The sequence below is a fragment of the Lipotes vexillifer genome, unplaced genomic scaffold (genome assembly GCF_000442215.2).
Source record: "Lipotes vexillifer unplaced genomic scaffold, Lipotes_vexillifer_v1.1 scaffold668, whole genome shotgun sequence".
In the NCBI taxonomy this organism is placed as follows: Eukaryota; Metazoa; Chordata; class Mammalia; order Artiodactyla; family Lipotidae; genus Lipotes; species Lipotes vexillifer.
The window spans coordinates 3,500,163-3,516,256 of NW_006785319.1; the positions used below are offsets into that span (position 1 = coordinate 3,500,163).

Consider the following 16,094-nt stretch of genomic DNA (forward strand, 5'->3'; position numbering starts at 1 on the left):
GATCTTCCCGGACTGGGGCACGAACCCGCATCCCCCGCATCGGCAGGCGGACTCCCAACCACTGCGCCACCAGGGAAGCCCCACCCTTAATTTTAATTGCAGGCTATTACGTAGGAGAATGGAGGGAGCTCTGTGCTAGGAGTGTTGCATTTGTTGTCTCTTTTAATTCTTAAATCCCCCTGTGAATTAGCATACTATAGTTTTCTCTATTTAATAGGTAACAAATCTAAGGTTAAGTAGTTTGCCCAAAGTCACAGTTGGTGTTTGAACCTACCCTTATCTAACAGCAGAGTTTATAAAATGTTCTTTTTACAAACTTAAATTGTGAAATTATTCAGAGGTTTGGAGATGGAAAGCCGTCTTCCCCCTGCCGTTCTGTCCCTGAGATTACCACTGCTTTTGGTTTGGTGTGCTTTCTTTTTCATATTGAACATACACAATGTATACACTGAGACATGCGTATTCAGAAATGGGATAGTATACATACCATGCTCTGTCTTGCTTTTGTCGCTTAAAAATTATCTTGATTACATTGACATGTCGGTCCATATAGATCAATTGTATAAGGTTTTGTTTTTTCGGCCATGCGGTATGCGGGATTTTCGTTCCCCAGCCAGAGATCAAACCCGTGCCCCCCTGCAGTGGAAGCTCGGAGTCCTAACCACTGGGCCACCAGGGAAGTCCCGAGATCAGTTGCATTAGTTTTAAGAGGTGCATTATATTTCATTCCAGCAAAGCCCTTGCTTTGTTTCTTTTCACTTCGTACTCATTTCTGTTCCACTCCCCTCTATCCTTAGGCAGCCCTTCCAATGTCTTTAATCAATATCTCTGTCTGTGTCTGCAAAATAGCCATCATTGTTTTGTATACACGTATTTTTAAATGTGTACCTGTTGTATTATATCTCATTCAGTTTTACTTTTCCCCTAAGGGCTGTTTCTGATCCATCCTCTTTGCTGTCTGTACATCTGTTGTTTCTAGCTCCGACCTAGTAGTCCATGGGATTCCTCCCAGTCTACACTCACCTTCAGTGCATCGTGCACCCTTGTTAATGTACTCTGAATAATGTCACATTAGAGTTGTTTCTCCAAGCAGGTTGTAATTTACTGTAGAGCGGAGACCCCAGTCTGCTTATGTCAAGGTACTGAGGAAGGCTGTATCTGTGGTAGCACCGCCTTGGCACAATTCATCAGCTGATTGATAACGTCATACAGATGGGGACTTTGAGGGTCTTGGCAGCAACTTGGAGATATGGTAAGATGAGAGCTTGAGTTAAAAGTACTATCGAGTAGGGTAGTGTTGTATTCCTCAAGCTTTCCTTACCTCATGTTCCACAATTAAGCCTACTAGGCAGAGCCCAAAACTTGGAGTGAGAAGACTTGGGTTTGAGTGCTTGTCCTACTTATCAGCTTGGTAATTACGTTTACAAGTTACTTAACTGCTTTGTGACTTTACATCCTCACTCGGTAGTAGGGATATTCCTACCAGGTAGCCGACGGTACTGTTGTGGTGAAGGTCAGATAGTAATGTTTGTTTGTGTACAAGGTGCTATTTTTTTATTACAGTTTTATCTGATATATTCCATTGCTTGTGCTTATTTTTATTCTTTTGTCTCTTTTGGACTTTAAAATGCTTGCTGTTAAATTCCGTAACATTATACTGTAAAGTACATTGATAATCTATGGATTTAGTGTAGTTTTGTTTTTTTAATTAATTAATTTATTTATTTATTTTGGTCTTCATTGCTGCATGCAGGCTTTCTCTAGTTGGGGCGAGCGGGGGCTACTCTTTGTTGTGGTGCGCAGGCTTCTCATTGCTGTGGCTTCTCTTGTTGCGGAGCACAGGCTCTAGGTGCGTGGGCTTCAGTAGTTGTGGCACATGGGCTCAGTAGTTGTGGCTCGCCGGCTCTGGAGCACAGGCTCAGTAGTTGTAGCACATGGGCTTAGTTGCTCCACGGCATGTGGGATCTTCCCAGACCAGGGCTCGAACCTGTGTCGCCTGCATTGGCAGATGGATTCTTAACCACTGTGCCACCAGGGAAGCCCTATGGAATTGGTTTTTCTGTTCGATAAATATTCTTAGTACATAACGATATATATGTGTGTGTGTGTACATATATTTTTCTTGCAATCCTAGAAATTATGGAGATTTACTCTAGTTTTTTCGTCCATCTCTGAGATTATTCCATATAAACAATAAAAATTTGGCAACTCTTTCTTTTAAGTTAATAGCATTTTTTCCTACCCTTCAAAATGACAAGTTTTATTAGCCTATTTAAAATGGTAATTATTTACACAAAAACAACCTGCTACTCTCTGGGCTTTGAAGCAGGAAAACAGAGGTCAGAGGCCTTTTTTTTTTTGCGGTACGCGGGCCCCTCACTGCCGCGGCCTCTCACTGCGGAGCGCAGGCTCCGGACGCTCAGGCCCAGCGGCCATGGCTCACAGGCCCAGCCGCTCCGCAGCATGTGGGATCCTCCCGGACCGGGGCACGAACCCGTGTCCCCTGCATTGGCAGGCGGACTCCCAACCACTGCGCCACCAGGGAAGGCCTAGGCCATTTTTGCTGTAGGCTGTAGGTTGAAATCAGTCTGAGATGGTTTTGTTCCATCTCTAGAATGGAAGTGGGAGCAGAGACGTGTGAGACAAGGAAATTCTCCCAACTGCTCAAGCCATTCTCTTCAGTGATACTTCCTTGTTTGCATCTTTACTAGAAAAAAACCTCGTTAACTTAGGAAGCAAGCTGACTAAGTCTGTGACTTTTAATCAGTAGTAAACAGTGATATGAAGAAAGTACATTCTGCTGAACAATCCTTGAATGGCCTTTCCCCACGTAGATATTAAAAAGATGTGCCACTGACTGTTTTTGGCTTATTTCTAAGTGTTGGGTAAATTTTCTGATAGTCTTCTCTCCTGGTAATTTACAAATGTATGTTCTTTTAAAAGAAAGTCTGGTCTCGTAGGGTTGGCCCTAATATTTAGGTGCAGTCAGAGTGTTAATTAGGCATACAGACTTCCTTGAGTCTGCTCTGAAAATCCAGAGCCTTGAATTGAGCAGTTATGAATAGAATTGAGCAACTATGCAGCTACTAAGGCCACAGAATTGATTTTTGTCCAGAAGTTTTCATAAGGAATCTTAGATTGGATTTTTAAAAATATTATTTGTTCTTCTATCCCAAGGCCAGGAAACCAAGCCCAGTACATTTTCCACCGAATTTCACCTGCAGTACCTATAAATTTGGGTGATTTTCTTTCTTCTTGAGGGTTTTCAGATTTGCCAAGGTTTTTGGCTACTACTAAATGACCTGGTCACCTGTGATGCTGAGACCTTGTAAGTCAGGCACTAGGCAAGTTCCCTGGTGGCATGGTGTAGGAATTGGCTCTGTGTGTATTTGTTGGCAGCAGGCTTGTCATAACTGATTGAATGAAAATCATCCTCACATAAGACAGTCCAGGTATGGCTTTGGTTGCACAATTGATTTATGTAGTTATATTCTGGTAAAAAGGAGTGTACATTCTTATTGAGCCAATGAAAATTAGAATATTCCTGAAAAGTAAAACTCAGTAAAACTATTTCTAAATTCTGAATGGGTCAGTGAGAAGCAGATAATCATTTTAAGAGGTTATATTTCAGTCTAGAAAAGCATAATTTACTAAATTGAGGGTAGAGATAGCTTAAGAGGAGAAAGAAGAGGACTTTAAATGTTCATTAAGTATAGAAGGATGGAACATTAAAAATATATGTATAATACCAGTTGTATTCCAAACAAATAAACATAATTAAATTTCATTTAATTCAGTTCATTCAGTCCTAGTAATTCTTATCATGCTGGGTTTTGGGTGAGTCTGCTTTTATGATGTATATCAGCTTGTCAATATGAAAAAGCCTTAGGAATATTGACTCAGTCCATTGTTTAACGTCAGCAGTGTCAGCTCAGAAGCCTGTACTCAAGAGTGTGTTTTTTGAGGTGTCAGTAGTTCAGTGTTCCTAGTACAGTCCTTTCCAGGAGCGTTCTGGTCATCAAGAAGCAAAGGCCTGTTTGATAATGAGACTGAAAGGCTGTAGTTAATTTCTTATAGTAACCAATAATAGAATACAGTTCTTCATAGGGGTATTTGTTACGGGCTTGATGAATATTTTCCCTAAGGGTAAAAACGGACAGCAAAGTCATTGACAAATCTATGGGACCTCCATAAAGCATGCATTTTCTGAAATATTTATATTAATAATATATATATATATTTTTGCTGTACGTGGGCCTCTCACTGTTGTGGCCTCTCCTGTTGCGGACGCGCAGGCTCAGTGGCTATAGCTCACGGGCCCAGCCACTACGTGGCATGTGGGATCCTGTAGGACCGGGGCACGAACCCGTGTCCCCTGCATCGGCAGGCGGACTCTCAACCACTGCGCCACCAGGGAAGCCCAATAATATTTTATGTATACAGACTTAACCTAGAAAATGCTGAGCATCTTTGTTGATTTGGTAAGTCTTCCCATGCAGCTCTTATAAAAATGTTGAGCTAACTAAATACATATGGTGAGAGGTAGCCTGGAATTTTTTCTAAATTTAGGATCTAATCTTGGGAAGGAAAGATTACAGAGTGGTCAGAGATTTGGTCACTTGATTAAGAGATGGTTTGGGGTACCTAAAAAGCAATATTTGGTTACCTATTTAATCAAAGAGATAAAGTATTTTAAAGTGAATACAGATGGAGAAGATTCTGGGAAGATAGTAGAGTAGAAAACACTAGGAATCTGTCTCCCCACCTGTATAACAATACAGTGGCAGAATCTATCTGATGTAACTATTTTGGGTCTCTGGAATCTCTTGAATCTTTGCAACTTCCAGGGGAAGGCTTGGATAGTAAATTGTGGTTAATTTCAGTCAATTTCACCTCTTAGGTAGCAGGGGCTACTCATCCCCCACATCCCAGCACTGAGACATCCAGCTGTGCATGCATCCCAGAAGCAGCTTGCATGCACCTTGTGGGAACCAGGGTGGGCAAACAGGTACCTGTGCTCCACGTATCAGGGATCTTGCTCTGATTGTTGATGGCTACTTCAGATCTGGGGGAAAAGAGGTGGGCAGCCATTGTTATTGTTCCTCCCCACTTTTTTGCAAGTCTCTCCCCTTCTGGCTGAAATGACTTCCAGAGGATTTAAAGGGCCAGCAGCTCTTTTCCCCCCTGCTACATTTCTCTCTTTTCACCTTTGGGGAGCCAGACGTTAAAAACGTAAGGCATTCAAAGCAACCACGGATCTGAGGGAAATTAAAAAGTCACCATGGGGCTTCCCTGGTGGCGCAGCAGTTGAGAATCTGCCTGCTAATGCAGGGGACACGGGTTCGAGCCCTGGCCTGGGATGATCCCACATGCTGCGGAGCAACTGGGCCCGTGAGCCACAACTACTGAGCCTGCGCGTCTGGAGCCTGTGCTTCACAACAAGAGAGGCCGTGATAGTGAAAGGCCTGTGCACCGCGATGAAGAGTGACCCCTGCTTGCCACAACTAGAGAAAGTCCTTGCGCAGAAACGAAGACCCAACACAGCAGAAATAAATAAATAAATTCCTACCCCCAACATCTTAAAAAAAAAATGTCACCATGCATATCCAGGGAAACATGCAGACTCAGAAAAGACCTGAGAGGATTTTAAGTTTGTGCCTCATGCTGATCTTGGCTCAGAGACAATGTACAACAATCAACAAAAACAAACAAAAAAAACAGCAAATGTTGGGGAAGCAGAAGAATCTGATTTCCAGAGGTACTGCATTTTTAGATTCAAATGACTACTTTCCACCAAAAAGACACACAGGAAACAGGAAGGTATAGCTCATTCACAGGAAAAAAAAATAAGCTAACAGGAACTGTCCCTGAAAAAGATCTGATGGCAGATATACTAGACAAAGAGTTGAAAACAACTGTCTTAAAGAGGCTCAAAGCTAAAAGAAGACATGGAGAAAGTCAAAAAAACTATACGAACAAAACAGAAACATCAATAAGGAGATAGAAAATCTAAAAAGAAACCAAAAAAGAAAGTCCGGAGCTGGAAAATACAACAACTGAAATGAAAAATTCATTAGAGAGATTCAAAGGCAGATTTGAACCTTTCCTGAAGAAGACTCAGTGAACTGGAAGCTAGGACAATGGAAATTATTGAGTCTGAGTAACAGAAAGATAAAAGATTGAAGAAAAATGAACAGGGCTTAAGGGACCTGTGGGACATTGTCACACAGACCAACATGTGCATCATAGGAAGGAGAAGAGGGAGAGAGGGACGGACAGCATTATTTGAAGAGTTAATGGCTGAAAACTTCCCAAATTTGATGAAAGGCGTGTATATAAACATCCAAGAAACTCAATGAACTCTAAGTAGGATGAACTCAAGGAGACCCACACCCAGACACACTATAACCTAACTGTTGAAAGCCAGAGAATCTTGAAATCAGCAAGAGGGAAGTGGCTCATCACATACAAGGAATCGTCAGTAACATTTCCAGCAGATTTCTCAGTGGAAACTTTACAGGCCAGGAAAAACTGGGCTGATATATTCAAAGTGCTAAAAGAAAAAAAGCTATCAACCAGGAATCCTATATCTGGCAAAATTGTCCTTCAGAAATGAGAGTCATTTCCAGATAAACAAAAGCTGAAGGTATTTGTTACTACTAGAGTTGCACTGAAATAAGTGCTAAATGGAGTCTTGCAGATTGAAAGGAAGGGACACTAGACCGTGGCTTGAAGCCATGTGGAGAAATGGAGAGCTCAGTAAAGGTAAATACATGGGCAGTTATAAAAGCTAGAATTGTTACAACAGTAGTTTGTGACTCCCCTTTTTCTACATGATTTGAGACTAATAAATTTTTTAAAAAGGAATTACTAGTCTAAAAGCTGGTATTATTGTAACTGGTTTGTAACTCCCCATTTTGTTTTTCTACATGATTTAAGAGACTAATGCACTTTAAAAAATTATTAGTTTTACGTTTTGAAACATACAAACAATGATATCATTGTACAAAGATGTAATTTGGTGACATCAGCAACTCAAAGAAGTAGGACAGAGATGTAAAGGAGTAGAGTTTTTGGTTTTTTTTAATTTATTTTATTTATTTATTTTTGGCTGCATTGGGTCTTCATTGCTGCGCGCGGGCTCTCTCTAGTTGTGGTGAGGGGGGGCCTACTCTTCCTTGCAGTGTGCGGGCTTCTCATTGCAGTGGCTTCTCTTATTGCAGAGCATGGGCTCTAGGCACGCGGGCTTCAGTAGTTTTAGCACGCGGACTCAGTAGTTGTGGCTCGAGGGCTCTAGAGAGCAGACTCAGTAGTTGTGGTGCACGGGCTTAGTTGCTCCGTGGCATGTGGGATCTTCCCGGACCAGGGCTCGAACCCGTGTTCCCTGCATTGGCCGGCAGATTCTTAACCACGGCGCCACCAGGGAAGCCCAGGAGCAGAGTTTTTATATGTTATTGGAGTTAAGCCGGTAGAAGTCCAAATTAGAGTATTGTAATTTTATGGTATCGAAAGTAATCCCCTTGTTACCACAGAGAAAATAGGTATACACTTTTTGGGTTGACCAAAAAGTGCTGTCAGTTTTTAAGTCAAAATAAAAGACCCATTTTTCATTTTCACCAAGAACTTTATTGAATAACTTATATACCATTTTGTTCCACTACCTTCTGCCATTTTTCAGGCAACTTCATAATTCCATCTTCCCAAAACTTTTTATCTTTTTGAGCAAAGAACTGTTCCAGGTGCCTTTTACAGTCTTCCAGGGAATTGAAATTTTTTCATTAAGAGAATTTTGTAAAGACCAAAATAAATGGAAATCCACAGGTGCAATGTCTGGTGAATACAGTGGATGAATCACAACTTCCCAGCCAAGCTGTACAGTTTTTGCCTGGTCATCAAAGAAACATGTAGTCTTGCGTTATCCTGATGGAAGATTATGCGTTTTCTGTTGACTAATTCTGGACTCCTTTCGTCAAGTGCTGCTTTCAGTTGGTCTAAGTGGGAGCAGTACTTGTTGGAATTAATCGTTTGGTTTTTTGGAAGGAGCTCATAATAGACAACTCCCTTCCAATCCCACCATATACACAATATCACCTTCTTTGGATGAAGACCAGCCTTTGGTGTGGTTGGTGGTGGTTTATTTCGTTTGCTGCACTCTCTCTTCTGTTCCACATTATTGTACAGTATCCTCTTTTCATTGCCTGTCACAATTTGTTTTAAAAAACGGAACGTTTTCATTACGTTTAAGTAGTGGAGAATCGCCTGCGGAAATACAGTTAAGAAGGTTTTTTGGCTTAAATTACGTGGAACCCAAACATCAAAGCGTTTCACATAACCAAGCTGGTACAAATGATTTTCAGCACTTGATTTGGATATTCTGAGTATGTCAGCTACCTCCCAGGTGGTGTAATGTTGATTGTTCTCAATTAACGTCTCGATTTGATCACTATCAACTTCATATGGTCTACCCGACAGTGGAGCATCGTCCAGCGAGAAATCTCCTTCATGAAACTGTGCAGACTGTTTTTGACATGTCAGAGCACCTTCTCCATACACTGCACAAATCTTTTTTTTGCATTTCGGTTGTATTTTTACCTTCCTAAAATAATAAAACATAATATGCCAAAAATGTTGCTTTTTCTCTTCCATCTTCAATATTAAAATGGCTACACAAAAATTCACCTATTTTGATGTCTTTTTAAATTTTTATTTTATTTTATTATTATTATTATTATTATTATTATTATTATTATTTGGCTGCGTTGGGTCTTGGGTCTTCATTGCTGTGCATGGGCTTTCTTTAGTTGTGGCGAGCAGAGGTCTACTCTTTGTTGTGGTGCGCAGGCTTCTCATTGCAATGGCTTCTCGTTGCAGAGCATGGGCTCTAGGTGCACAGGCTTCAGTAGTTGCAGCATGCGGGCTCAGTAGTTGTGGCTCATGGGCTCTAGAGCTCAAGCTCAGTAGTTGTGGTGCACGGGGTTACTTGCTCTGAGGTGTGTGGGATCTTCCCGGACCAGGGATCGAACCCATGTCCCCTGCATTGCAGGCAGATTCTTAACCACTGCGCCACCAGGGAAGTCCCTGATGCCATTTTTTAAATGCATGCTGATATGACAGCTGTCACATACAATCTAACAAAATTGTTTCAAATGAAGTTAAAGACAGCTAAGTGCTACTAGAGCCATCTTATGGAAAAAACCGAATGAACCTTTTGGCCAACCCAATATATAAAATTAAATGAGAGGGGCTTTCCTGGTGGCACCATGGTTAAGAATCTGCCTGATGTGCAGGGGACATGGGTTCGAGCCCTGAGCCAGGAAGATCCCACATGCTGTGTAGCAGCTAAGCCCGTGTGCCACAACTACTGAGCCTGCGCTCTAGAGCCCGCAAGCCACAACTGCTGAGCCCGCGTGCCACAACTCCTGAAGCCCACGTGCCTAGAGCCCCGTGCTCTGGAACAAGAGAAGCCACCGCAATGAGAAGCCTGTGCACCGCAACAAAGAGTAACTCCAGCTTGCCACAACTAGGGAAAGCCAGTGCACAGCAACAAAGACCCAACACAGCAAAAGATAAATAAATCAATAAATTTTTTAAAAAAAGTAAATGAGAGATGAATTTAAATGTTTCACAACACAAAAATCAACTAAGCGCAAAGAAGACAGTAATGAAGGAAATAGGGACAAAAGAACCACAAGGCATATAGAAAACAAATAGCAAAGTGACAGAAGTAACCCTCCGTATCAGTCATCCTTATAAAAGGAAGGGAATTCTGACATATACTACAGTGGATTGACCTTGAGAACATTATGTTAAATGAAATAAGCCAGTCACAAAAAGATGAATACTGTATGATTCCATGTGTATGACATACTTCGAGTACTCGAAATCATAGAGACAAAGTAGAATAGTGATGTCTAGGGAAGAGGGAAAGATCTTCTAGGGAAGATGGGCATTTAGGTTGCTTCCATGACCTGGCTATTGTAAATAGTGCTGCAGTGAATATTGGGGTGCATGTTTCTTTTTGAATTATGCTTTTCTCTGTGTACATGCCCAGTAGTGGGATTGCTGGTCATATGGTAATTATATTTTTAGTTTTTTAAGGAACCTCCATACTGTTCTCCATAGTGGCTGTATCAATTTACATTCCCACCAACAGTGCAAGAGGGTTCCCTTTTCTCCACACCCTCTCCAGCATTTGTTGTTTGTATATATTCTGATGATGCCCATTCTAACTGGTGTGAGGTGATACCTCATTGTAGTTTTGATTTGCATTTCTCTAATAATTGGTGATGTTGAGCAGCTTTTCATGTGCTTCTTGGCCATCTTTATGTCTGCTTTGGAGAAATGTCTATTTAGGTCTTCTGCCCATTTTTGGATTGGGTTATTTGTTTCTTTAATATTGAGCTGCATGAGCTGTTTATATATTTTGGAGATTAATCCTTTGCCCGTTGATTCATTTGCAAATATTTTCTCCCATTCTGAGCATTGTCTTTTCGTCTTGTTTATGGTTTCCTTTGCTGTGCAAAAGCTTTGAAGTTTCATTAGGTCCCATTTGTTTACTTTTGTTTTTATTTCCATTACTCTACGAGGTGGATCAAAAAAGATCTTGCTGTGATTTATGTCAAAGCGTGTTCTTCCTATGTTTTCCTCTAAGAGTTTTATACTGTCTGGTCTTACATTTAGGTCTCTAATCCATCTTGAGTTTATTTTTGTGTTTGGTGTTAGGGAGTATTCTAATTTCATTCTTTTACATGTAGCTGTCCAGTTTTCCCAGCACCACTTATTGAAGAGACTGTCTTTTCTCCATTGTATATCCTTGCCTCCTTTGTCATAGATTAGTTGACCATAGGTGTGTGGGTTTATCTCTGGGCTTTCTATCTTCTTCCAATGATCTATGTTTCTGTTTTTGTGCTAGTACCATATTGTCTTGATTACTGTACCTTTGTCGTATAGTCTGAAGTCAGGGAGTCTGATTCCTCCCACTCCATTTTTTTTGCTCAAGATTGCTTTTGCTATTTGGGGTCTTTTGTGTCTCCATACAAATTAAAAAATTTTTTTTGTTCTAGTTCTGTAAAAAATGCCATTGGTAATTTGATAGCGATTGCATTGAATCTGTAGATTGCTTTGGGTAGTATAGTCATTTTCATAATGTTGATTATTCCAATGTAAGAACATGGTATATCTCTCCATCCGTTGGTATCATCTTTAATTTCTTTCATCAGTGTCTTACAGTTTTCTGCATACAGGTCTTTTGTCTCCCTAGGTAGGTTTATTCCTAGGTATTTTATTCTTTTTCTTGCAGTGGTAAGTGGGAGTGTTTCCTTAATTTCGCTTTCAGATTTGTCATCATTAGTGTATAGGAATGCAAGAGATTTCTGTGCATTAATTTTGTATCCTGCAACTTTACCAAATTCATTGATTAGCTCTAGTAGTTCTCTGGTGGCATTCGTAGGATTCTCTATGTATAGTATCATGTCATCTGCAAACAGTGACAGTTTTACTTCCTCTTTTCCAATTTGTATTCCTTCTATTTCTTTTTCTTCTCTCATTGCCATGGCTAGGACTTCCAAAACTATGTTGAATCATAGTGGTGAGAGTGGACATCCTTGTCTTGTTCCTGATCTTAGAGGAAATGCTTTCAGCTTTTCACTGTTGAGAATGATGTTTGCTCTGGGTTTGTTGTATATGGCCTTTATTATGTTGAGGTAGGTTCCCTCTATGCCCACTTTCTGGAGAGTTTTTATCATAAATGGGTGTTGAATTTTGTCAAAAACATTTTCTGCGTCTATTGAGATGATTATATGGTTTTTATTCTTCAGTTTGTTAATATGGTGTATCACATTGATTCATTTGTGTATGTTGAAGAATCCTTGCATCCCTGGGATAAATCCCACTTGATCATGGTGTACGATCCTTTTAATGTGTTGTTGGAATCTGTTTGCTAGTATTTTGTTGAGGATTTTTGCATCTATATTCATCAGTGATATTGGGCTGTAATTTCCTTTTTTTGTAGTATCTTTGCCTGGTTTTGGTATCAGGGTGATGGTGGCCTCATAGAATGAGTTTGGCAGTGTTCCTTCCTCTGCCATTTTTTGGAAGAGTTTGAGAAGGATGGGTGTTAGCTCTTCTCTAAATGTTTGATAGAATTCACCTGTGAAGCCATCTGGTCCTGGACTTTTGTTTGTTGGAAGATTTTTAATCACAGTTTCAATTTCATTACTTGTGGTTGGTCTGTTCATATTTTCTATTTCTTCCTGGTTCAGTCTTGGAAGGTTATACCTTTCTAAGAATTTGTCCATTTCTTCCAGGTTGTCCATTTTATTGGCTTAGAGTTGCTTGTAGTAGTCTCTTAGGATGCTTTGTATTTCTGCGATGTATGTTGTAACTTCTCCTTTTTCATTTCTAATTTTATTGATTTGAGTCCTTTTCCTCTTTTTCTTGATGAGTCTGGCTAATGGTTTATCAATTTTGTTTATCTTCTCAAAGAAGCAGCTTTTAGTTTTATTGATGTTTGCTATTGTTTTCTTTGTTTCTATTTCATTTATTTCTGATCTGATCTTTACAATTTCTTTCCTTCTGCTAACTTTGGGTTTTGCTTGTTCTTCTTTCTCTAGTTCCTTTAGGTGTAAGGTTAGCTTGTTTATTTGAGATTTTTCTGGTTTGTTGAGGTAGGCTTGTATTGCTATAAACTTCCCTCTTAGAACTGCTTTTGCTGCATCCCATAGGTTTTGGATCATCATGTTTTCATTGTCATTTGTCTCAAGTTACTTTTTGATTTCCTCTTTGATTTCTTCAGTGATCTCTTGGTTATTTAGTAATGTATTGTTCAGCCTCCATGTGCTTGTGTTTTTTTTCCCTGTGATTCATTTCTAATCTCATAGCACTGTGGTCAGAAAAGATGCTTGATATGATTTCAGTTTTCTTAAATTTACTGAGGCTTGATTTGTGACCCAAGATGTGATCTATTCTGGAGAATGTTCCATGCGCACTTGAGAAGAAAGTGTAATCTGCTGTTTTTGGATGGAATGTCCTATAAATATCAATTAAATCTGTCTGGTCTATTGTGTCATTTAAAGCTTCTGTTTCCTTATTTATTTTCATTTTGCATTATCTGTCCATTGGTGTAAGTGAGGTGTTAAAGTCCCCCACTATTTTTGTATTACTGTCGATTTCCTCTTTTGTAGCTGTTAGCAGTTGCCTTATGTATTGAGGTACTCCTGTGTTGGTTGCATATATATTTATAATTGTTATATCTTCTTGGGTTGATCCCTTGATCATTATGTAGTGTCCTTCCTTGTCTCTTGTAACATTCTTTATTTTAAAATCTATTTTATCTGATATGAGTATTGCTACTCCAGCTTTCTTTTGATTTCCATTTGCATGGAATATCTTTTTCCATCCCCTCACTTTCAGTCTGTATGTGTCCCTAGGTCAGAAGTGGGTCTGCTGTAGACAGCATATATATGGGTCTTGTTTTTGTATCCATTCAGCAAGCCTGTGTCTTTTGGTTGGAACATTTAATTCATTCACGTTTAAGGTAATTATCAATATGTATGTTCCTATGACCATTTTCTTAATTGTTTTGGGTTTGTTTTTGTAGGTCCTTTTCTTCTCTTGTGTTTCCCACTTAGAAAAATTCCTTGAGCATTTGTAGAGCTGGTTTGGTGGTGCTGAATTCTCTTAGCTTTTGCTTGTCTGTAAAGCTTTTGGTATCTCCATCAAATCTGAATGAGATCCTTGCCGAGTAGAGTAATCTTGGTTGTAAGTTCTTCCCTTTCATCTCTTTAAGTATATCATGCCACTCCCTTCTGGCTTGTAGAGTTTCTGCTGAGAAATCAGCTGTTAACCTTATGGCAGTTCCCTTGTATGTTATTTTTCGTTTTTCCCTTGCTGCTCTCAATAATTTTTCTTTGTCTTTAATTTTTGCCAATTTGATTACTATGTGTCTTGGTGTGTTTCTCCTTGGGTTTATCCTGCCTGGGACTCTCTTTGCTTCCTGGACTTGGGTGGCTATTTACTTTCCCACGATAGGGAAATTTTCGACTATGATCTCTTCAAATGTTTTCTCGGGTACTTTGTCTCTCTCTTCTCCTTCTGGGAACCCTGTAATGCGGATGTTGTTGCGTTTAATGTTGTCCCAGAGGTCTCTTAGTCTGTCTTCATTCTTTTTTCTTTATTCTGTTCCACAGCAGTGAATTCCATCATTCTGTCGTCCAGGTTGCTTATCTGTTCTTCTGCCTCAGTTATTCTGCTGTTGGTTCCTTCTAGTGTAGTTTTCATTTCATTTATTGTATTGTTCATCTCTGTTTGTTTGTTCTTTAATTCTTTGTTAAACATTTCTTGCATCTTAATCCTTCCCTCCATTCTTTTTCCGAGGTCCTGGATCATCTTCACTATCATTATTCTGAATTCTTTTTCTGGAAGGTTGCCTATCTCCACTTCATTTAGTTGTTTTTCTGGGGTTTTATCTTTTTCCTTCATCTGGTACATAGCCCTCTGCCTTTTCATCTTGTCTGACTTTCTGTGAATGTGGTTTTTGTTCCACAGGCTGCAGGATTGTAGTTCTTCTTGCTTCTCAAGTTAATCTCTTTTAAGACTAAATGCGCATATGCCAACATTAGCAGCCTGAATCTTATAATGCCTCTTTGTTCTGTAAAAGAAACTAGCATTCAGAGCCTGGCAGGATGGTTCTCTGGGACATTAGTCTGCCATCTTCTTGGACTCTCTGCTCACTGAATAAATTTGTTATCCCTTGTCTCCCAGTTCATTGGCCTGCTAGGGTTGGATGGTCTCCTGCAGAGGTGGATGCTGGCTGTGGCTCACCATGGGGACAAGGACACTGGCAGCAGAAGTTCTGGGAAGTACTCCTTGGCATGAGCCCTCCCAGAGTCTCTAATTTTAGTTTACTTTAATGTAACATTTGTTCTTTAAAAAAAATACTGGAGAGGTAAGAATAAAAAGTAAAGCCTGCTACTTGCCTTTCATTCATTCTTCTGAAAATCTACTTCCCTGAAGAAGACACTGTTAACTGATGGGTAGCTGTCCTTCTGTGCCTCCTCCCTACACACAGCACACAGTTGTAAACAATTATACAGAGTTCTGGTACGTTACAGACAGAAAGAGACTTTAAAAAAGGAGTGCGCTCTGCATACCGTGCTGTGACTTTCTTCTTTTCCCTTCACGGTGTACGTACGTAGAAGTACTTCCTTCTTCCCAGTGGCTGCATAGAATTCTAGTGATTCCAACTGTGGTATTTTCCCAGGCCCATGATGATGTTTAGGTGGAGCAACAATGCTGGAGTACACATCCTTGTACATATTCTTTTGTATTTGTGACATTTTATCTGTAGGATAAATTTGAAATTTCAGTTGCTCTTTCAAATGGTATGTGAATTTAAAATTTTTACTGAGTAACTAATTAACTTTCTCACAAACAGGGTATGCAAAGACTTATTTCCTCACATTCTGGCCAGCATTGTTTATCACTTCATCTTTGTCAGGTTACAGTGGTATCTTGTTTAATTGCTCTTTTCTTAATTTGGAGGGAAGTTAGTATTTGGTTTATGTGTTTATTGGCTTATGTTTCCTCTGTCATTTGCCTTCCCCGTCTTCTGTCCACTTATGTTGGCTGCCATGTTTTTCTCAGTGATGTCGAAGAACTGTTGTGTATTAGAGGATTAGCAATTTATCAGTTGTGTTGCAGGTATTTTCTCAAATAATTATTAAATTTAATTGTATATTTTGCCATCCAGGTGTTTTAAAATTTATATAGGGAACTTTTCTTGTGACTTGTGGGTTTGGTATCATGTTTTGGAAGTCCTGTGTCAGTCAAAGAGTATAGAAAATTAACCTATGTTTTCTTCCTCGCTTTATACTTTAATTTTTTCATGTTTAAATATGCCATCTTAGGGTTTCCCTGGTGGCACAGTGGTGGAGAGTCCGCCTGCCGATGCAGGGGACACAGGTTCGTTTTCCCGTCCGGGAAGATCCCACATGCCGCGCAGCGGCTAGGTCCGTGAGCCATGGCCGCTGAGCCTGCATGTCCGGAGCCTGTGCTCTGCAATGGGAGAGGCCACAGCGGGGAGAGGCCCGCGTACC

General features: G+C 40.1%; 1 protein-coding gene across 1 annotated transcript in view; it reads left to right on the top strand.

Annotated features, from left to right (window-relative positions):
• NEK1 (NIMA related kinase 1) overlaps positions 1-16,094 on the top strand; it is a 178,810-nt gene that overhangs the window by 8,020 nt on the left and 154,696 nt on the right. The window lies entirely within an intron of this gene.